Below are 25,147 nucleotides of genomic sequence, written 5' to 3' on the forward strand. Positions count from 1 at the left end.
ACTAGAAGCCAAGCGGCCTTCGTGTTTTTCTCCTTGAGCAGATGACAGGTTTTTAGGATTGATTCTGTTTTAGTAGAGCAGATGGATGTTGTGATATGTAAACTTTTAATAAGTCACTTATTATATGATTCATATCAAGTGTCCCAAGACTATTGATTATGAATTAATTGAAATTGCTTATGAATTTATTTAAAACATTTCACTAAACTAATATGAAGCAATTACAGTTTACGGTCAGTAAGATTACTGCATTAAATAAAATGAAAGTAAATACATTTATTGTTACAAAATATTTCTATTTCAAATAAATGCTTTTTTTATTTTACTTTCTATTTATCAAGGAATCCCAGAATCCTAAAAACTATCAAATTTTCCACAAAAAAAAACAAACTGGTTTTTTTTAAAGTTAACTGTTTTTTTTTTTCCTGTATTGGTGTATAGCCATGGTGAGCAGAAGAAACTTCTTTCAAAAAATCTTACCAAATCTAAACTTTTAAGATAAAGACACTTTCAGACTAGTTTTCTTCAAGCACTTTTTCACTTTTATTATGTTACTTACTGTTTTTATAGATGGCTGGTAGCAAAAGTGATCTTGAAGTGCAGTAACAGGGTGGAAACCGATCTAACGGGCCAACGGAGGGCAGCACAGCGGAAACCACCGTCAAAGGTCTTTCTGCTCCAGACCTCATCCATAAAATGCTTTCTGTGTGTGTGAACCCTGTAAAAACACTCTCCGTCAGCTCTCAAAGGTTTTTTTAACTGTTTTTTTAAAAAGTTAACTGTTTTTTTTTTCCTGTATTGGTGTATAGCCATGGTGAGCAGAAGAAACTTCTTTCAAAAAATCTTACCAAATCTAAACTTTTAAGATAAAGACACTTTCAGACTAGTTTTCTTCTAGCACTTTTTCACTTTTATTATGTGACTTACTGTTTTTATAGATGGCTGGTAGCAAAAGTGATCTTGAAGTGCAGTAACAGGGTGGAAACCGATCTAACGGGCCTACGGAGGGCAGCACAGCGGAAGCCACCGTCAAAGGTCTTTCTGCTCCAGACCTCATCCATAAAATGCTTTCTGTGTGTGTGAACCCTGTAAAAACACTCTCCGTCAGCTCTCAAAGGGAAATGCATTCTCTCTCATGGTGTTCTGCGTGTCTGAAATGGATATGGCAGTATGAAATAATACCGGGGCTCGCGGAGGTCACTGGAAGAGAGCTGTTGATTGAAGTATTTTGTCTCTGGTGTCAGTGCTGTGAAGGTGGACTCCTGCATCTGTTTGCTAAATTTAGTCTTTTATTAGTGTGCGGCTGCAGCACGCCTGTCCTTTCTTTTGTGAGCAGGGAACTGTGGGTGAACTCCGACTGCAGACTCCAAAATAAAGAGTTTGTTATCTCACAGTCCCTTTAATCACCCCAGAGAGTGACGTCCCTGAAGCGCTGCACCCTGACCTGTCTGTGGAGATGCAAGGCCTGCAGGTTTTTATAAACTTAGGCTTCTAAAGGAAGACCAGAAATGGCTAGAATTATCTAGTCTAGTATAGTCCACGAAGCAGTTTCAATTCTCAAAGTAGGAAGTTCTTGACATTTTTCTGTGTAATGTGCATCAGATCTTCATGAATCTTCTGTCTGAAGGTGCATTTACACTACAGCAAATTAACTTGGTAGGGGCGGGAAAAATTATAGATTTTTCTGATTAATCTTCATTTGAAACCTGGTATTGATTCTTAAGATCCTAAGAACAAACTTATCGACCAAATCAACTAGATTAGTATGATTCATGATTAAATGACTCATGATTAAATGAATAAATGACTCCAATTCAATTACAACTGACTCTTGTGAACTGATTCTTTTTAGTGAATCAAAAGCACACAAGGCAACCAGTGTAGTCTTGTTCACGAACAAATGATTCTTCAAAAACATTGAGCACAAAACAAAGGATTCTTATGAACAGAATATTTTTAGTAAAAGAAAACCATGAGTATGACTACTAAATAATAAGTGTAGAGTAATTTTAAAAAAAAAAATGTTTTTATTATTTTTACATTGAAAACATACCACACAGTGTAGTCCATTTTACAAACAAATTAATATTATGATCCAATTCTTTTAGTGAATCGAAAGCATACGACACAGCCATCGTAGTTCAATCTTAGTAAACCTTTTTATTGAATAAAAAACAATCTATTTCACTATCAAATGATTATTATGAACCAAATACTAGGCAACCGATGTAGCCCAATTTACGAGAAGTGATTCTTATGAACTGGAACTGGAAACTCATACCAAACAACAAGTGTAGTCAGATTCATGAGTAAATGACTCTTATGAGCCAGTCCTTTTTAGTAAATCAAAAACATATCCTGCAGCCCGTGTTGTCCAATTCACAAACAAATGATTCTTATGAACCAGTTCTTTAGTGAATCAAAAGCATATAGTCCAATTTATAAACAAATAACTATTCTGGGCTGTTTCTTTTAATGAATCATTATATAGATCCATTTGGAGCCATTAGACCCATCTCTTTTAGGAGAGCTTAACAATTAATATTTTTTTAAATAATAATTTATATTTACCTTTACCTCATTCAAATTTTTGTAAAAAAAAAAAAAAATAGATTTTGTAAAAGTGTAATTTACCGTAGCTGAGAAATTTTTTTCATTTGTACGTAAGCAAAATGGACATTTTAACCAAGATGCATTCATATTCAAAAAGCCCTGCTGAGTAATAGCAGATGTTTGATCGTCTCTGGTTGTTGGTCCGTTGTTGTGCCATCCCGAGAGCAGATTAGACCCTGAAGATGACTGGCATGATGTTTATATTTCTATCAGCCGGCGAATAAAATAATCTCCATAATCTGGCACCCTGACACATATGTCCTGATAACAGCTCGTGACTCTCGGCTGCTCTGACCCCCGTGTCAGACGTGTTAGAACTTGCATTTTTAATGTGTTTTTCCTTGATAAGCTCCTTAGGATGGAAGGAGACAGCAGTGGTCAGTCGTCTTTGTGTGATGTGCCATCAGATTCTCTCTTAAAACCTATTAGAATCAGTCAAGCGTCCTGATTAGATGAAGAAATGAAGCAGAGATGAGCCTGTGTGTTGGATGCGTCATGGAAATCAGGTTTTTTCAGGCTTGAAATAAGACTTTGATGTACTGTAGACATACTTCAATTCGAAAAGCCCACAAACATTTTTACTTATTTATTTTTTCTTTGTAATAGGTAACCAAAACAAAATCTATCGCCTTGAAAATAAATACATAAAATAATAACTAAATAATACAAAAAAGTCATTGGACAACATTACTTCATATAATTCAGTCTACATATAAAAATGCATTTACCATGGATAAATAAAATGGAATATCCAGACAATAAGGAAATGATTTTAATCAAATAAAATTAAAATCACAATGGCTTTGGCTCAGAGGGCATTGAAGGCCTCCTCGCAATTAATCGTTACATCCCTATATGACCGTCCCAGTCATAGTTATTAATATTCTGCATTATTGATTGCGCTGAAGAGATAATCACCGTAGTAGGCTTGCAATGATATGACTTCACCCTTTCCATAGTAAGTTTTTTTTTTTTTTTTTTGGAAGAGAAAAATAAAAGTTCACTTCTTTTTACCAAGCAATATGATTTCAGATGTCATTTGTGTTTCAAACAGAGCAGCAAGAGATATATGGCAAAGATTAATAGATATAGATTTGAACCCTATATGAGCACAAGAGTGATGCTTAATTTGGCAAACAACAGTAAATTAAGTCAATTATGACTGTTTTTGGTTAAAGAAACCTTGAATAACATTATAAGTTGACTTCAGGGGAAGAAGATAAAAATAAAGGATGTGGAATTTTCATGTGTATATTTGCCCTAAAAAACTAGTTTGCGGTGCATGACGTGTGTGTGTGTGTGTGTGTGTGTGTGTGTTGTTCAGCAATCAGCTGCAGAACTGGAGAGACTGTTGACCGTTGCTTTGAAGTTGCTTTAGAGCTGGGCTCTTCCCTCTCGGATGATGGAGAGAGCCAGAAAACAACTTACCCATTAACAGAGGCAGAAACCAGGCTGCCATGCGCTCAACATCCCCCCATCCCCCGCACACTTGCAGCCGTGTAAATTGCATTTTTGGGAGGCAGATGCTGGAATGTGGCGAGATGTAGAATTTGTGGCGCCCTTCTCCTGATGACAGCGCTTTCATGTCTGAATGCTGGAGAAGAGATGAAATTAATTGGCTCAGTCTAATGGCGATGTCATAGATCTTCAGGCAGCCTGGGTCTAAATGATAGAGGGGGCAGAACCCACTGTGGACACTAATATTATCTAAAACCTTACAAAAAACAAGTTTGAAAGAAATGACAGAAGCTGTGTGAACTCATTGCATGGCATCTTGGGATCTGTATGATTTGTGTGTCACGTCATGCCCAGACCAGAATGTCCTTTAGCAAACATGGCATGTGTGGACTCATTTCACTCCATTTCACATCATGTTTAAAAAAAAAAAAAAAAAAGTTTAAGGCTTCTGCTTAAGTTTCTAAAGTGATTTTTTTTTTCAATATTTATATGAATTATTACGTATTTTTGACACATTTTCTATTCATTATTATAAAAAAATGATTTATGAATATTTGTTTCTATATGTATTTGTATGTGTATACATGTATAATGTATTTTTATTTGTAAATATATTTTTATATTTGTATATATATGCAGATTTTTATTTCAGCTATTTGTGTAAAAAAACTAAATTAGAAAAATGTTAGTTGAAATGAAAATGAAAAAGAAAAATATACAAATAAACATTAATTCAGTATTATATTATATTCAATATTAATAATGCTAAATACTAAAATAACACTGGTTTATATGATACATTTCCAGAAAATCTTGTCAGTTTTCATATTTTCATATTAACTCTTGTTATCTGATGTTTTAACTGGTTAGTTTTACATATTTTCAGGATTTACATATTTTTGATGCCTTTTCCCAACTATCAAAAGTAAATTGACAGATTTTTTTCACTGTTTGTTCAAGATATACAGTGGGTACGGAAAGTATTCAGACCCCCTTAAATTTTTCACTCTTTCACTCAAAGGATCTGAATACTTAGGACCATGTGATATGTCAGTTTTTCTTTTTTAATAAATCTGCCAAAATGTCAACAATTCTGTGTTTTTCTGTAAATATGGGGTGCTGTGTGTACATTAATTAGGGAAAAATGAACTTAAATGATTTTAGCAAATGGCTGCAATACAACAAAGAGTCAAAAATTTAAGGCGGTCTGAATACTTTCCGTACCCACTGTATCTAGTTGAATGTTTTTGAAAATCTTTAGATTTGTTAGTTATATATATATATATATATATATATATATATATATATAGTAGTTTTGAATTTACATTTTATTGGTCTGATGATATTTTACAAATGTATTAACTAGGTAATATTTAAAGATACTTTGGTTGAGCCACTTTTAATAGTTGGAGGTGTTTGTTAATATTTTAATTTTAATATTACATAACCTGCACATTAAACCTCTATCAATTTAGGTTTTGTATAATTTTGCCAAAAGTCTTTTAGATTAATGTATTTTTACATATTCATATATTTTCACAGTTTTGCGTCACTTTGGATAGTTTCTGGATAATATTTGAAGCGGTTTATTGAAGCCCTGTTTTGATCATATCTTGTATAATTGTCTCCAAAACTGATTTATATTTTCATGTATTTACATGTTTTGGGTGAACCACTTTTGATAGCTAGAAGGCCATGTTAATGTTTTCTAAATTATTTTGCACGGCATTCAATTTGTAGCTAGCTCATATTTCACGATAAATTTGCAGAAACGATGATCCTCATTACTCCGGCGTTGAGAGATAATTTTCTTTAAGTGATGAAGCAATTAGCGCGATCTGCAGTTCATTAATAATTAGCAGGGCGAATAAATGAAACAGGAAGACAAATATTTGATAAGTCAACCGAAAGTGCAACAGTAAATGAGCGTGTGTGAGAAATAGAAGTGGCCATGTGCGCCCGCGACCCGATTGGCCGCTTTCTCTTGGCTCCGGCCGTCCTCTCATCCATCTTTATCACCCGCCAGACTGTCTCACCTCCAGACGAGGCTTTGCTCATCCGCCGATCTCTCCGACAGTCACCTCCTACACACACACACACACACACACACACACACACACACACACACACACACACACTTTTAGCCGACATGTATGCGCTTGAGTGTTAATTAGACTTGGAGCTGAGAGACACAGGAATGTTATCTACTTCCTGTCTCTCTCTGTTTCGGCCGTGGTCTCTTGAGAAGGGGGCGGTGTCTGCCAGGGTTGTGGAGGGTATCAGTGCCAGCTGTCGGATCTGTGGAGTGCCGCCAAGCGCTGATTTCTCTCTGCCCGGACTTACAGCCCCAGCATTCGGTTTGTTTGTTTATTCATTTGCGTTTAGGAGCCCGGATGTTGGTGAAGTGGGCATCTGTTGCATCTCTCTCGCTCTGCTCTTTACCGTTTGTTTAGATGCAAAAGGGCTGCTGGGTAATGAAGGCCACGCCCGTTTGGCAGAGCGCTGATGTCCGTTGCTCATCTCTGGGGAGCGATGGCAAGGTCAGGCGCGGCGGAACGGAAAGAGCTCAGGCTTTCAGTCTGTGCCCGCCGCGTCCAGAGCGTTACTTATGGATCAGATTCAACACACACACACACACTTCTCACTCGTGTGCCTGAATTAGATGCACATAATTATGCATTTTAATTAAGATTTAACTACATTTGGCGTGTTTTTGTTGCAGTTTCCCTTCACAAAATGCTGTTTATGTAGTTCTTTGTATGTTAATGATTGGCTCTGAAGTCATCTGTGGAATTATTTATTTCTTTATTTACATAATACCTGCAGATAATCTGCTACTAAAACTAACAAATATACCTTCAGATGTAGCTTTCTTCTGAACTCAAAATATAAGGAATAATTATAAAAAATAAATGTATATTTAATTTGTATATTTATTATTAATATTAAATTTATAAATTAAATATATAATATAAAATATTTGCTTTTTTTACATTTTTATATTTATAGAAATAGATGGAATAAATGTAAAAAATTATTAATTTTAATTATATTATTCCTTATGTTAATTAATAATAGAAAATTTTAGCAAATTAATATTTACTTTAGTTCTATTCTTATGTTTATATAAGTATAAGGAATGCATACGAAATAAATTATTGTTTTTATTCTTTATATTTTTATTTTATAAATATTTTGTTAAGTGAATGACTTCAAATTTATTTATACATTTGATTGTTTTTTAATAATAGTAATAGTAACAAAATAAACAAATAAATAATAATAATTATTAATAATAATAATTTAACAACACTATGTATATATTTATCTGATATAGTAATGGTAACAAAATAAATAAACTATAAATAATAATTAATATCCAAAAGTAAAGAATATTATTATTATTATTATTATTATTATTACAATGAGATATGTATATGTTTATCTGTTAATTAAAATAGTAATTCTAAAAAGAAATTCTAATAAATATCCCAAAATTACCTAATTATATTATTTTTATTTTTAAATAAACATCCAAATAATAAATAGCCATAATATATACTAAATTAACTATTGTTCTTATTATCCTCATCAAAGACAACAACAACATTAATAATAATAATAGTTGTTTGTTTGTTTGCTTGTTCATTTTTAATGAACTGTATTAATTTCATTTATTAAGTCAAGCACACTTAGAGTTAGGAGTGTGTTGTGATCATTAACCCACAGCATAAGCCGTAGCAAACACAACTAATTATTCACATCTCTCTATCTGCTGCACTCTCAGTGAACTCTTGTCCTCGGGCGAGACCCACATCAGCTGACGGAGCCTCTGCGCGACTGTGTTTCCAGTTATAGCCAGACATTTGTTGGCAGGAAGAAGCTGCTGTAGTGTTTTGACTGCCTTTGGACTTCCGCCTGCTTTGTAGCAGAAAATATTTGACTGTTTATGCTCAGTAGCGGAGTAAGAGAAGCCACTAGACTGTCGCATCTGGAGAACGTGATGAGTCCCATGTGGAAACAATGAGAGATTCTGTCTCACTGGAGGCCGCAGGGGGTCCAATGTTTTTTTTGTGCAGGAGATATCCTGACCGATGGGCTGGAATGAAACAGAAACTCTCGCCAAACATTGTGCTGGGAATTTGTTTCATTGAGCTGGGAATTTGTTTGTTTCTACACTCATTCCCACACAAACTTTCCGAGCAGCGAGTGAGTTTTTCTGTTGCTTGTATAACTGTGAAAGAACATGAACCATCTGCTGGATTTCTGTCCTGACATACGGCTGAACATTCCATAAATATACACATGTGGTGTTTAGATTTGAGGTTCAATTAGCCAGTGCTGGTTAAAGGTTTTTGAAGCTCTTTGCGATGTAACGTTATTTGAGAAACGTTCAATAAGTCTGTTAACCTTATTTAGGAGTATTTTACTTTTTTTTTCTTTACTACTTCTTACATTTAGTTTTAGCTGCATTCCAGATTCAGACTTTCAAATTTAGGTTAGGTTTACATGACGATGATTTTCCTAAAATGTAACATTTTTCTTTTGCATTCAGAAAGTTTTGCTTACAGAAGACAAAACATTGTCTAAATTCACATGGATTTGCGAAAATGACAAAAAAACGCTGTATTGACATTCCAGGCCAGTAGATGGCAACGTTTTTAATTAAAACGATGTTATTAATTAAAACGATGTTATTAAAAAACATGCTTAAATGATGAAAGTCTAGCATAGAAATATGAATTAGTATATTTTAAAAATTATCAGTCAACAGTTAACTTTTAGTTAAACTACCAGTAAAATTAACAACTTTTGTAGAAAATGTACTCAACAAAGATTTTCCAGGATGTAATTTTCTCCAGAACTCATTTATTTGTTTGTTTATTTATGTTATTGAATTTGTTTTTAATGTATGAAATAAATAAATTTATAAATACATAAATATACAAATAAATTATATTTGTTTAATATTTTTTGTTATTGAATAAATATTTTATGAAATATATGAATATATATTATATATATGAATATATATTTTATTTTTATTCCTAATATTAATTACTAATATATATATATATATATATATAATAAAATACATTTTTTTTGTGTATTATTATGTATTATTTTCAGCATACTTGCCAGTAACACCCATTAAGTTAAGGTGAACTGAGAATATGTACTCTCCATAGTAAATATTACATATATATATATATATATATATATATATATATAAATATATATATATATATATATATATATATATTGAATTTCTGAAATATTTTTTATAAGGATTGTATATTCACCTGCCAGTGGCCGGTGTTCTGTGAAGCCTGCTTCATCTGAAGTGTTTCCAGAGTGTTATTTTCTATTGTGCTGTGTAGATCAGAATAGAGTATAGGGTTCCTGTATGTGATGGCACAGACTTTCCAGCAGTGCTGTTTTAGCACCATGTGTCTCTGCTCAGCCACTCACCTCAAAATCCTTTTGGTGTTTGATTCTCACATCACCTCAGCATCGCTGGCCAGCGTTTCCTCAGGTAAAACCAAACAAACGAGAAACAGGCCAGAATCTGGATTTATATGTCTTGTTATGTTCCCTTCTGAGACCAAAACTAACTTTATGTTGGCAGTTTCAGAGTAAACTGAGCAAACGTCAGTCCTGCTGACAGCATCAGACATCTGGCTTTACTCGCATAGTACTGGTGCGCTAAAGGTTTCCAGTGTTTTCCTTTGGGATTCAGATTCCATTTCCTAAATGGGTCTGTTAATGATTTTTGGAGTGCTTTTGAGGTAGAAATATTTGTAAACAAAATGTGTTATTACTTTGTGAAATAATGGGATAATTTCCCATCCCCTACAAGAACAATCAGTGAACTGATCTACATCTCGTGAGAGTTGAGCACAAAACACAGTAAGGTGCAAGATATGTGCTCGTTTCAACTAAAAATAAATGTCTGTAACTATACTGGTTGTGCTATATGTGTTTGATTCACTAAGAAGAGCTGGTTCATAAGAATCATTTCTTGGAATCGTATTGTCTGCACTGATTCTGATTTCGATTTGGTTCACTAGCAAGAAAGAGCCATTTGTTTGGGAATTATTTAGTCTGCACTATGTGTGCAGTATGTGTTTCATTCGCTAACCAGAATTGGTTTGAAAGAGTCTTGTCTGCACTGTTGGTGCTCTATACTGTATATTTGATTTGCTAACAAAAATTGATTCAAAAGAGTCATTAGTTTGGGAATGATTCAGACTGCACTGTTTATATTCTATGCATTTGGTTGACTAATTAGAACCGGTTCAAAAGAGTCATTTGTCTGGGAATCATTTGGTTTGCACTGTTTGCACTGTATATGTTTGATTCATTAACAAAATTGGTTTAAAAAAGTGAATTTTGGGGAAATTCTTTGGTCTGAACTGTCTGTGCTGTATGCATTTGATTCACTAACAAGTTCCAGTTTCCCAGTTTTCCTCATGACTAACTTAGGACCAACTTAAACCAGCTCAAACCAGCTGCCATGCTTCAGAACATACCTATGCTGTTTTTCCAACAGGGGAATTTAGATAGATGCTAATGTTTACATACAAACACAACATGGGGGTCTGTGATATCAAATGCATTATGCTGTGGCAGTATGTACTAATATTGGTGTACTGCAGGAGTTTTCAGCAGGGGGTCCGCAACGGTATCACAGGGGTCCGTCAATGATTAAACAGAAATACAATATTAAATTAACTTCAACCAAATGTTAAATCTTGCATCGCGTCTACCACATTAAAATGTATGGATTCAAAATAAAATGCACACGTCTGTATCACGTTTATCTGAATTATCTGATTATCTGAATGACTTTGCTAAGATAGCATCATAGAAAATTATCCAAATTTGCTACTTTACGTATGATATTATAGGTTAGTACTCAAAAGTATGTGTGAATTGCCTGTTTTTGAGATTTAACCTGGAAGTTTGAGTTTGAATATGATTATGGTTTTCTAATATAACAGTAATATTTTTTTGTATTATATGTCATGTTGTGTGTGTCAAACAAGTTAAGTGCAGTGCTGTAGAAAATAATTTCCCCCTTGGGGACAGTGAAGTTAAAGTTAATATTTACTCGTGACCTTCAGAAAGCATATTCATGTAGCAGCTGCCGTTTTGTGACATGAAAACTTGAATGTTTTAAAGTGTGATGGATTTTTTGACGGAGCCTGACGTGCGTCTTTCCGGAGGAGCTGAAAGGAAACATCTTGTGAGAAGATGCCTTGAGTTTTTGTCTCTTTTGCTGTCTTCTGTCACTCTCTGTCACCCACATTCACTCCGGCTCTGGTATAAAATCGCTGTCTCTTCACTGAGAAATGTGTGTGTGTTTCCGTCTGGTGTAACTCTGTGTCCTCTGAGCCCTGGAGATTCGGGGATATGGGTGTCGAAGGAGGGAAAAAAGAAATGGCTTTCATTTCTTTTGTCTTCAAATGAAATTCTCCTGACTTTTCCCTCCTCTCTGACACACTGATTAATTCCAGCATGTTGTCTCTTTACATTAGGACGTGAGCGGACCGGACCGCGGCTAAGCAAACCAATCTCATCCTGTTGCCATGGGAGCACTTTCCTCGCACCGTTGGTAGCTGGAGCTTGGCCCATCACCAGATCGAACGTGTACCAACTTCCTGTTCCTTCTGTGAGGGCTGTGAAAGAGCTCAGATGGAGCCTTTTGCTCAGACTCTGGTCTACTTGTAGTTTATATACAGCATGATTATTATAGTTAACAAACTTTAAAAAAAAATGTTGCTTAAAATTGAAAAACTGAATTAAAAATCAAATGTGAAAATAAAGGCACCAAGGCAACATTTCTCATTTTCATATATATGTAGTAAAATAACTAAAACTGAAATAAAATAAAAAAATATATAGAATTGTAGAAAAAAAAATTTAAACGCACAAGATTACAAACTGGGAAAAATAAAATAAAAACTAAGTATCTCTGTGATATTAAAATTAAAGCCACACACATATAATTTTTTATACTCAACTATGTCGTAATAACGAGATGTCATTTAAATTAAATGTACCTTGTTATTGCAAGAAAATATTTTGTTTAAACAACATAATATCTTGTTAATCTGAGAAAATGTCATTTAAATGTGATTATGAGAAAATATTTTGTTTTAATGGAATAGCATATCATTAATATAAGAAAATACTTTGTTTAAAAAAAAAAAGAATTTAGTTATTACGAAAATATAGAAATTATAGAAAATATATTTTAACACCATGTCTCATTATTACAAGAAAATATTTCATTTAAATGACAAAGCATCTCTTTATTACAAGAATTATGTTGTTTTAATGACAAAATATTATGAGAAAATGTATTTTTAGCAAGAAGATTTTAATTTTAACGACAGCATAATTTTAATGACATAACATTATTATTGTGCAAAAATTTACTTTATGTAGCAGCAATGCACCACTGTATAAATCTACACTAATATACAGTATATTGTGATATTTCTTATGGGCATGTGCAGAAAAAAAGGAAGAATTGTATGATTGACACTTCAAGAGAGGAGATATGACTTTTGCTAATTATTTTATTGTCTTCAAACAAATGCTTTATAATGCTTTTGCCATGACAACAACATCATAATTAAATTTGCGGATGACACAACTGTGCTGGGGCTGATCACCAGAGGAGATGAGTATGCCTATAGAAAGGAGGTGCAGAGGCTGACGACGTGGTGCACGGAGAATAATCTTACCCTAAACGTCAAGAAAACAAAAGAACTTATCATTGACTTCAGGAAGAAACGAATTGCTCACACACCACTGCATATCAACGGGGAGATAGTGGAGAGAGTATCAAGGTTTAAATTTCTGGGTACACACATTTCTGAGGACCTTTCATGGACAACAAACATCAAAGCACTAGTCAAGACGGTGCAACAACGGATGTACTTTCTCAGAATGCTTAGGAAAATAAACCTGTCAGCGCGTCTCCTGGTGTCATTCTACCGATGTTCTATTGAAAGTGTCCTAACATATAATATGCTGGTGTGGTATGGAGGCAGCTCGGCTGGGGACAAAAAGGCCCTGCAGAGAGTTATAAAAACCGCACAGAACATCACAAACCAACAGCTACCTGCTCTGGATGATATTTTTAACTCCCGCTGCCTGCAGAAAACACGCAACATTGTGATGGACCCGAATCATCCAGCCCATCAGCTTTTTGAACTGTTGCCATCTGGAAAACGCTTTAGGTCAATCAAAACACGCACAACCAGATTCATGAACAGTTTTTATCCCAATGCCATCAGGATAATGAACCATGAACTGGAACTACAACCTCAAATTTTTACCATAAGACACTCTTGACATGCAGACAATTAAGTGGAATAACATTAAGCACCTTACTTAATAATTGGCAATTTGCAATATGATTGTAACTACTCTTGCTGTGTACGTTGGAAAGTATAAAAATTTCATTGTACGCTGTACAATGACAATAAAGGAATCAATCAATCAATCAATCAATCAATTAAAAATGTTTTAAGGAATTGCTTTAATGTCACAGATAAAGCTTCTCAACTACTTGATAGGCATCGCTGAAATAGGTGTGTGGAGACATCAGATCCATCTCTGTGACAGATCAAGATGCTGTGAGCAGATGATAAAAAAAAATCTATAATAATAATTTGGGGAGTGGCCAGAAGTCTCAGCCAATCAGAAACAGGCTCTGCCTTTCAATCATTGTGCATGTACATGATTAGAATGGCAATTCTTAAGGAATTCAACCATTCAGGTTCTATTAATGAGTCTTGTAGTTTTTTGATAAAGGAATATTTTGGAAACGAAGTCTGATTTAATTGCAAAATGGTGGAATAATTTCCCATCAACTACATTAACAGTCATGAGGTACACAGTGATTTAAGTCTCAAAGTCTTCAGTACAAAAGAGTCATTTGTAAGTCGTACAGTAAGTGTTTGATTCACTAAAAACAAACGACTGATAAGAGTCGTGTTCTTTGTAATTTGTTTGGCAATCAGTTGGTCTACACTGGTTACACTGTATGTGTTTCAGTCACTGTAAAGAACTGGTTCACAAGAGTCAGTTGTTTTGGAATCATTTGGTCTGCATTGGTTGCGCTGAACAATATTCGTTTTGATTTAGAGAACAAGAATTGGTTAATAAGAGTTATTTGTTCAGGAATCATTTGGTCGATCCTTTTCGTGCTGTATGTCTTTAGATTCACTGTAAAGAACTGGCTTCTAAGAGTCATTTGTTCAGGAATCGGCAGGTTTACACTGGATGCACTGAATGTTTTTGATTCACTAAAATCATGTTTGAGCCATGTTTGAACAAATTGGCCTACATCAGTGGCCTGTGTGTAACTTATAGCTTTAATATATTTTTCCTTTGTTTTTGTCTTTTTGATTAACAGGTATCTTAAGATCAAACGATAGGAAGACAAGACAAGAGAACAGCCAGAAGACTCTAAATTCACCTGGTGACGTCTCCACCTGAGCTCTGTGTTAGTGCACCAAGTTGCTTCAATCCTTTACAACACCGCAAACAACCTGCAGGTAAACCATGAGCTAGACTTTCAGTTCTTTTCTGAGAATTAACTTTGCTTATTGTGATTTATTGTTCTGAATTTCATTTTTCATTTTGTCTTTCTATCTTTATAAATGCAGTAAACCACTCACATTTGAACGTCACACAGTTAAAGGAGTAGTTCACCTAAAAATGAAAATTTGCTTTAAAAGTGCTCACCCTCAGACCATCCAAGATGAATTTGTTTCTTCATGGGAACAGATTTGGAGAAATGTATCACCAGTGGATCCTCTGTAGTGAATGGGTGCCGTCAGAATGTGAGTCCAAACAGCTGATAAAAAAACATCACAGTAATCCACATCACTCCAGTCCATCAGTTAATGTCTTGTGAAGTGAAAAGTGTTTTTAAAGAACAAATCCATCCATGAGTTCATAATGCATAAAAATGCTTCCTGCTGTGGAAAAAATCCATCCGCTGTGTTCCTCTGACATCAAAATCATCATTTGTTTAAAGCTATTTTGGACTGTTTTCACTTGTAAACGGTTCTTTTTTTCTCTCCTTTTTTTCACTGGAAGAAGCAATATTATGGATTACGGACTTGAAGCAACAGTTTTAATCTAATTTTATCTAATCTATCTGATGGACTGGAGTGGTGTGGATTACTGGGATGTTTTTATCAGCTGTTTGGACTCTCATTCTGACGGCACCCATTCACTGCAGAGGATCCACTGGTGAGCAAGTGATGTAAAAGTAATGCTGCATTCCTCCAAATCTGTTCTGATAAAGAAACAAACTCATCTACATGCTCAGTGGCCTGAGGTCGAGTGCATTTTCAGTCATTTTTGCATGAACTGCATGTAATGCTCAGCCTCAGGTGGCTTATTCTGACCAGCCTGCCACCATCTGGCCCATGGCCCCGTGATGCCGTCTCCTCTGGTGTTGTATTGGAGATGCCCATCGATGTGCCCCTCTTAATCAGCGCACCTGTCCAAAACAGATGTCCACAGGGATTCTGTTTATTGATCGCGTGTGCCGCTCGACCTCCTTGACGGGAGTCACAGGATGAACTCCTGGGGTCTGCGAGAGGAAATGAGAAATTGTTCTTTCTCATACCATTTGTTTTTTATTTATATATATATATCTGATAAGCTTGAATGTGCTGGCTTTGTGTTTTATTTGTGTGGATCAGGGCTGACTCAGGCTAGGCTCCGCAGATGTTTCTCAGATACAGTCCAGCAGCCTCGAGCGAGAGGAACGAGAGCAGCATTGACAAATCGCTTCAGACGGCCTGTGAGAGTGAAGTCTGTCTGTTTGCCTCCTGTACACTGTATCCAAGTCTCAAGGTGATGCACCTGTCGGCCGTCTGGAGTGATTCTCACACTGAGTGTTTCTGTCTTCAGGCGATGCCTTGTTAGTTTGGAGGGGTATGTGTGTTTGGAGCTCTGGGTTCAGTGGTTAAAGTCAGCATGAAACCGCATATGAAACCTGTTTTATGTATTTCTGATACAGTATGTAGGATAGGACTTCACTGGGTTCATTACGAATTGATTTGGTGGTAGAAAGTGGGCATTTCACAAGAATGAAGCCAGAGTGAGTTTGTTGTGGCAAAAAACTTTATAGAAAGTTTTAAGCCATCATCTCTTGAACGTTATATTACAGTATATAATTTTATTTCATATACTTTTAATATAAATAACACTTAATTTTGTTTCAAATGATCAAAACTTGGTTAAGTTTTGGTTAAATTGTTTGGAAGTTTAATTAAGCTTTAGTTTGTTAAACTTTAAGTCACATTAATGACATTTTGTCAATATTGACTCAAATTAAATTACATGGTTTCAGAACCATAAACAAATCTGGAAAAATAAACATGGTGGCTAAAGGTCCATTAAATGTTGTTCTTTATTTCTTTATTTGGAGTGATTAATTATTGTAGTAACATTTTTGAATGAATGATAAACAGCTGTAAATGACTCTGTTATCTAGTGGGAAGATTAAAGAAAGATTCAGAAACATGTTTTTCACCATCCAGTCGATTCCAGATGGATAAAGTCAAGTCACACATCTCATTATCTAAGTTAAATGGGCTGCAAATGTCAATTGACGTTCACTTCAGATCATGCCCATAGCCAGCTGTGAGGTCACCGAAGTTCAGACCTCAGTCAAATTTAATGTTCAAAAATGACATTTGTTCTCTAAATGACTAATCTGCTATTTAAAGCTCCTCATTTGAGTGTCTATGCATGTATAATTAAGTTTAGACAGTTTTTTCAGTTTATTTTGTATTTAATATTTATGTTTTTTATTTATTTTCATAGCAATATCTGGCAACACTGCCAGAACTTAAACTGATAGAAATCAAAAGAGCCCACATACATGTTATTGCTGACAGAATCCCACAAAATAAATACATTTTATCTGATCAGAAACATTATCAAGGCTATCAAAACAGAAGCATATAACACTAATGCAGAGATCTGTAGAACACGTATGTTATGTCTATGTGGTTTCATATTGTAGTTACATTTTCACAAAGTCATGCCAACAACATTCATAAGGGCATTAGACAAAGTTATCATCTTTATAGTAATGGATATTAATGATAACTATAATAGGACTATGTATCGTTGAATGAATAATAAACAACTGATAAAATGATATATCCCTAACCTAAAGTAATGGTGCAATGCGATATTATTTAACAATGCTCATTCCTCCAAAACAGAGAAAACATCTTTCACAAGCATCTAAATATCTGTCTCTTTTAAAGTGTTTAGTGTATATAATGAATTGTATGTGGGGTTATTATAGCACAGTTCCCACCCAGACCCTGGCTACGGCAATGCTCCAGATAATGAGTAGCTTGACAAACTGCAGTTTTAAAGTATCTTCCCCAACACACTCTCCACCGACGACAGGAGTGAAAAGTGCAGATGAGGAGAAACAGAAGCGTTTTTGTTGTTGATTACCGGCATGCAGTAATTTGAACAAGAGGTGGTCTGACTCACTCCAAAACGACCGTCCTTTGCAGTGCATTTACTTAGCTTTGAGTTCAACTAAAGAGAGGACAGACGTTTAATTAGCAGCGTTTGTTTTAAACATGGTAAATGATTATCTGTGTGCTGGGCTGCTGTTCTTCTGCTGGCCTTCAGGGCGAGGCGATGATTGAATGTGTAGAGCTGGTAGCACACACACACACACACACGGTTAGCTTGATCCCTGCTAATCTCATCAGGCATCAATATGTTTGGTCAGTGCAGGTATCAGCAATTGATTTTTCTTCTCTGGTTCAGTGCGATTCAGAGCCAAAAACCAACGGAATCCAGACCTCCTCCATCTCTACTTTTATTCATCGTGTTCTTGTTTCTCCCTCCCCCTCATCAGATCTTCTCCTCTCTTCTTGTTTTTTCTCTCGCCTCACCCTGATCTGAGTTCGGGCCAGTTGAGATTTCACATTAACATGCTTCTTCATGTGGATTTCAGAGGACATACTCAAACCTCTTGTACTTGTCTGGGCAGTTCTTGATATACCAAGCATCAATATTAATAACTGTTTCTCATTCTTATTGTTCAGATCTCTACAGATATTCCTCAAATCATTGATGGATGGATGGATGATGGTTAAATAGTTGGATGGGTGGTTGTTGGGTGGTTGGATGGATGGATGATGGTTAGGTAGTTGGTAAAAGGAATTTGTGGATGGATGGTTAGATTGTTAGGTGGTTGAATGGATGGATAATGGTTAGATGAATGGATTAATGGATAGATAGATGGTTAGATGGACATTGTTGAGGGTTTTGGGGAAGTTGCTGTAGAGTTGCCATGGTGGTTGTTCTCCATAGAACAAGCAATGCCAATAAAGAACCTTGATTTTTAAGAGATGTTTAAGGGAAACGGTTCTTGTAAGAACTGTTCATTCAAAGGTTCTTTGGAGAACCCAAAGTGGCCATTCTATGGCATCACTGCAAAACCCCACTTTTGGAAACTTTATTTTTAAGAGAGATAGCAACTTCAGAACTTTCTCCTTTGGTATTATATTCACTTCAGAAGGTTCTTCTTCAGCATCTGGCTAAAAACAAATCATCTTGAGACTTTATTTTTGAGAGTTGAGTTCATAAATCTTCACTCACATGGACTCATTTGGCAGGAACTAACAGCTGTGAGTATCTATACAATTTTTTTCCTTCCTTCTGTGCACATGTTAATAAACAGATGACAGGAATGGCTGGATAAGTCATTGATTAGTAGGGGTGTAACAGTACAGTACGTGTATTCTTACCGGACCGTCTGGTACAGGGCTTTCGGTACGGTGCACGTGTGTATCGAATGACCGAATGCAATATTTTGTGTGTGGAACATAGGTACATTTTCGTGTTTCCACACGAACATATTAAGTGGCGGAAGTCTCCGCATTCAGCGCAAATCTAGCTGCTGATTCTAAAGTTTTCAAAAGCTATCACGCGAGTGTGAACATCACTACAACTAGGAAAAAAAACGACCGTAATTCAAACGCAGCTCCCGTCGGCATTTAAACAGACCTTTGTAGAGCTGTAATAGGGCCTTAAAAGTTAGGCCTGACAGGACCCGAGCCCGACAAGTACATTTTGATTGACAGCTTTTTAAAAGCCCGAACCCGTTTACAGCCCGGCATTATTCAAATGTGCGCACGCACACAGCTCTTTTGCCTTTTGTCAAAAATGAGTCATTTATTCATGTTTTAACATAATTTATTAATAACTAACGTAGACTAGACCACTTGGAAGTTGGAATAAAGAAATAAAATAAGTCCTCTGTGACATCTTAACATCTCAGCACTCTAAATAGACATAAATAGACCAACGCACCAATAAAAATGAGTCTTTAACAAATTAAATTAAGATAAATTTTAAATTAAGATGGGTATTTGGCAATGACTAAATTAAGATAAAGGCTCCGGATTTGCTTCGCCACTAGCAGCTGACATTTAATAAAAGAATAATGACAACAATATATACTCTGTCCACATTATGCATTTAAGACTTAGTTTTCATTTTAAAAAACGAAAAGATGATATAAATTTAGACCGAACCCGAACAAACCTATTGGGTCCCGTCGAGTTCGGGCAAAAATCTTAAGCTCCAGACCTTTGCTCTTAACCACATCAACTCTGGGGACCCACCGGTGGGTCCAATATTGCATATGCCTAATTCTCAAAAAATCAAAATAACAGCTGAAGTGGTTAATTCCGATTGGGCCAACGCAATAAGGAAATCTGAGCAGGTCTAAAAACTGAAAGTGTTGATGCTGCACTTTACACTTTGGAAAAGTTATATATATATATTTTAAATATGAGCAGGCCTACAAGCTGGGATTGGTAATGCTGCACTGTAATCATAGTTATTTATTTATATTTTTCATTATATTTTATTATGTGATATTGGTTTGAGACTGAGAGTATTTTATTTAGTGGATAACTTTGCAGCAGTATTTTATTTCTTATTCTTTTTTTATTATATATATATATATATATATATATATATATATATATATATATTTTTTTTTTTTTTTTTTATTTTTTTTTTTTTTTATTAAAAGGTTTTTTTTTAAAAGTTTAAACAAATTGTTAAAAAAAAGTTTATAGTAATAAACAACCTGCAGTTTAATGTTTGCATTTCTTTCCCTTACTGTACCGAAAATACTGTACCGTGACTTTAAAACTGAGGTATGTACTGAACCGTGATTTTTGCGTACCATTACACCCCTATTGATTAGCAATAAACAAGGTTTGTTCAAATCAAATCAAATCAAATTGATTTAAAAAGATACATTCTCAGATCTAGACAAAACTTCATGAAAGTGTGGATGTAAGCTGAGCTGTAACTCTAACAAGCTTGGAGATTAATTGATATGATCTTCATCAGTTTGTTAACTGAATCACAGTCCAACATTTGTGATGAATGAAGTCATCATGGTGAGTCGTGGAACGAATGGTGAAAAAACGTTTAATCGGCGTACATCAGTGTGGTTCGCTTCAGTTTGTTTTAAAGTGATTGGTTTCAGGTTCAAGGGACTGACAAACCTTTAATGTGCTGGTAAAATGAAGCAAGTAAAGCTTCAGTAGTTTCTGTCATGATGCCGTCGTGCCCCATGGAGAGACACACAGAGACGGAGTGATACAGACAGTGAGAGTCCTTTTGGGCCACAGTATGTGATCAAATATAGCCCCATCTTCACACCTCATAAAACTCTGTTATGTCGCTTTCAGACTCCAAAACCAACGAGAGGAAATGGCTGCTTGTCAGAAATGGCAGAGCTTTATTGGAAATGTTTCTGCTGGTTAAAATCCTCAGGAGAGCGCTTGATTACCACTGAACGAGTGCGGGACATGCTGTTTGTGACTGTGAAAGCAGATCTTCTGAGGTCTGTTTATATGTAGCTTATTCAGGCCACTAACAGTGGAAGAGAGCGTCTGACCTGCACTGACCAACAGCACTTTGCTTTCTCACGTTTCGTTCAGAAGCAGGTATATCTGAAATTGGTGATGCCACAATAGACCAGCACACAAGAAGTACCAGCTCTTCCACAGAAAATGAGTCCAATGCAGGTTTGCTTATGAATATCTAGTTTATTTGCAATGAGAAGTCTCAAAAATTGCTTATATAATTCATAATTCCATGCGATAAGCAGATTATTTCATATACACATAAATGACCAAAATTGTAATTAAAATTCTATGCTATTAAGTAAATAAGTAATAATAAAGAAGAAAAAAAGATATAATATAAAATGCATATTATAATTCATCACTTAATACTTAATATAACTTTATATAACTTAATATATTTGTGTGTGTGTGTATATATATATATATATATATATATATTAGGGGTGTAACGGTACGTGTATTCGTACCGGACCGTTTCGGTACAGGGCTTTCGGTACGGTGCACGTGTGTACCGAATGACCGAATGCAATATTTTTTTTGCGGAACATATACATTTTCGTGTTTCCAAACGAACATATTAAGTGGCGGAAGTCTTCGCATTCAGCGCAAATCCCGCCCTGCAGCTGATTCTAAGGCCGGCGACACACTGGCTGCGTGGCGTGAGTATGGCATTTCTGCTGCGTGTGAGTTGCGTGACGGCTGCTTCGCGTTTTCTGTGTCTTTACACACCAGAATCATGCCTGACGCGGAGCTGGCGCACTGCTGCTACTGTAGGTGACAGAGGGAGGCCACCGACAGACCAGGATCTTGTCTTCACGACAACAATATCTATACTTCATGTTGAGCATAAATATAAAGCCTAATGATAAAGGACACCGTCAACAGTATTGACGGCAAAATAGACTATGTTTGACAGGTGCAATATGCCAGTGTGTCACCGGCCTAAGGTTTTTAAAAGGCATCACGCGAGTGTGAACATCACTACAACTAGGAAAAAATGATTGTAATTCAAACGCAGTTCACATCGGTATTTAAACAGACCATTGCTCTTAATTCTGATCGGTCCAACGCAATAACGAAACATGAGCAGGTCTAAAAACTGAAACTGTTGACGCTGCACTTTACACTTTGGAAAAGTGATATATATTTTATTAATATGAGCAGACCTACAAGCTGGGATTGGTAATGCTGCACTGTAATCATAGTTATTTATTTATATTTTTCATTATATTTTATTATGTGATATTGGTTTGAGAGAGTATTTTATTTAGTGGAGAACTTTGCAGCAGTATTTTATTTCTTATTCTTTTTTTATTTTATATATATGTTATTAAAAAGTATTTTAAAAAAGTGTAAACAAATTGTTTAAAAAAGTTTATAGTAATAAACAACCTGCAGTTTAATGTATGCATTTCTTTCCCTTACTGTACTGAAAATGAACCGTACCGTGACTTTAAAACCGAGGTACGTACCGAACCGTGATTTTTGCGTACCGTTACACCCCTAATATATATATATATATATATATATATATATATATATATATATATATATATATATATATATATATATATATATAATGTATGATTCGTTAAAGGAATGATTCATTAAAGGAAATCTCTTAGCATCATATCGGGATAACATCTAAAAAGACAAGTTTTATTATAACGTATAAATGGTCTATGGTTTTTATAAATTATATTTAATTGTTGAAAAAAATAGTACAAAACGTAATTTAAATAATACATCATATATATATATATATATATATATATATATATATATATATATATATATATATATACTACAATATTTCTTCAAAAGCAGATTGTAGAGACCTTTTAATCACCCATTTTAATCAAAAATCCCGATATCACACACCCCTGCTCCAGAGTGTCAGGAGAGATCTCCACAATGTCTCAAGCTGTGCTCAGATTTGACAAGACTCCACAGTCAGAGACCTCAATATGAACTCAAACGCTTCTCGTCTTCTTTTCACGTTCTGAACATTTAAGCAAGAAGAGCAACCTCTAAACTTCTTCTTTGAAGGTCAAATTTTGATCGTCTGTTGGAGAAAGCGAGACTCTTATGAAGTCAAGGCACACAGACTTGTGAGCGGATAGGCTGGAGCTCTCCTGTTTACTCTGTCTTTCTCTCAATCCATTCTGATGGGATTTACAAGCAAGCAGTAATCCGTAACCGCTGCAAAATCAGCGGCCTACTACGCAATTCTGTCTCCCTCCCCCTCCTTTTCCTCTTTCCCCTCTTAATACTAAAAATAATTTAGCTGCTTCAGTGGAGGACGCTGGTTTTATCCCCAAATCTGGGCTGAAAAGGGGCATTTGTCTGTTGGCAGCAAGTATTGTGTAGAATTAGACTGTGACAGTCTCAAAAAGGCACCTCTCTCTCACTTTATTTCTCTCTTCTTCAGCTAAAGCGTTTTAAAAATGTCAAGGATTTACCCTGTTGCTAAGCGGTTCACAGACTTGGCGCTGTTTTCCTGGTCCGTCATATGAAGTGTTGCGGGCGCAGGAGTCTGTCGGCCATCTGGAAGCAGCTTCTGCCTGACAACCCACTTCAGATTCACACACACATCTGTGTGTGCATGATCACTGACTCCAGGCCTGAAAACACCAGCACATCTGTCATGAGGGTGCTTTTGGACCTTTTAAATTTGCAGCATCAGCGCCATATTGTCACATGTTTTCAGAAAGGAGGAATGCTTTCTTTCTATCAGTAAATGTGAATGTACATTTACATTTATGCATTTAGCAGACGCTTTTATCCAAAGAGACTCACAGTGCATTCAGGCACTTTTTTTTTACCTAACATGTGCTCCCTGGGATTCGAACCCACAACCTTGCATTGCTAACACAATGCTCTACCAATTGAGCTACAGGAACACGTTGTTTAAATGTGTATGTAAGTGTAAAAGCGCTCTAAGACTATGCAGTAAGTGAGCATGTGGCCTCAGAAGTGTGTTTGCTGTAAAACCATCAGTTTAATTCCTCTGTGACCATTGATGATTGTGAATTAATCACTCTGAAGGCTTAGAAACCCTCCTAGCTCACTTCTTTACTGGTTTCTGCCTGCTGCCTGGAGTCTCGTTGGCTAAAGAAGCTGGGGGAAGTGGAGAGCTGCTGCTCATCTCGCGTCTCGTGCTCGTGTCCTGATGGGCAGATGTGGGTGACGGAGCGTCTCTCATTTCTGTGTTTAAACCCTAGCCGAGCATCTCCTCGCCGCTGATATCACATCTGCTGCACACAGCCGTGGGATTGAACACAGATGCCGAGGAGAGCAGAGCCCCTCGCTGCAGGAGAGGTTGGGCAGAAATATAGATCGATGCCTAGGTTGTGCATATTATAAAATAGTACATTTATATGTATACAGTACATATGTATATGTAGGTATACATGTATGAATGTGTCTAAATAAATAATAAATCAATACATTTTTTAAAAATTCATTTGTATATTTATATATTTTTTAATGAATCTTAATAAAATAATGATTTTTTTATAAATTATATATATTGTGTGTATATATAATCACATTCTAAAATATTAAAAGCTATATATATATATATATATATATATATATATATATATATATATATATATATATATATATAATGTTATATACACACAATTAATTAATGCATTAATGCATTCAATTTAGTACACTATAAACAACCATATATTTATATCTATCAAGTATATAAAACTATACATAAATATATACATATAATACAAATAATATGTAAAACTATATATAAAAAAAATAATAATAATGTTTTGGTAAAATATTTGAAGTGTTATCTAATAAACAAATCTCTGTTCCTAATATATTTTTAATTACATCTTGTTGCATAAATCACTTTAGCTATTCCAGTTTAAGTCTCAAACATAAGTGCAAATAACACAGTAACTGTATATTTTGATTTGAATATAAATGAAAATGATTTGTGGTTCAGTGAGTCAGTAACCTATCAGACTGATTCAGTGATTGAGTGAATCATTTTAGACTGATGCGTTTGTGAGTTGATTCATTAAAAAGAGTCGTTCATTCTGGAATAGAACTACACTTATCATGATCTATGTTTT

The 25,147-nt window shown here is 35.2% G+C and overlaps 1 protein-coding gene across 5 annotated transcripts in view; it reads left to right on the forward strand.

The window, feature by feature from the left end:
• LOC132133779 (plexin-B2-like) overlaps positions 1-25,147 on the forward strand; it is a 157,279-nt gene that overhangs the window by 51,068 nt on the left and 81,064 nt on the right. For all 5 annotated transcript variants that reach the window (XM_059546744.1, XM_059546748.1, XM_059546745.1 and 2 more), the window contains one exon: positions 14,507-14,648. The gene's annotated coding sequence lies outside the window, so the exon portion shown is untranslated. The remainder of the gene's footprint in view (positions 1-14,506; positions 14,649-25,147) is intronic.

Source organism: Carassius carassius, chromosome 50 (assembly GCF_963082965.1).
Source record: "Carassius carassius chromosome 50, fCarCar2.1, whole genome shotgun sequence".
NCBI classification, from domain to species: domain Eukaryota; kingdom Metazoa; phylum Chordata; class Actinopteri; order Cypriniformes; family Cyprinidae; genus Carassius; species Carassius carassius.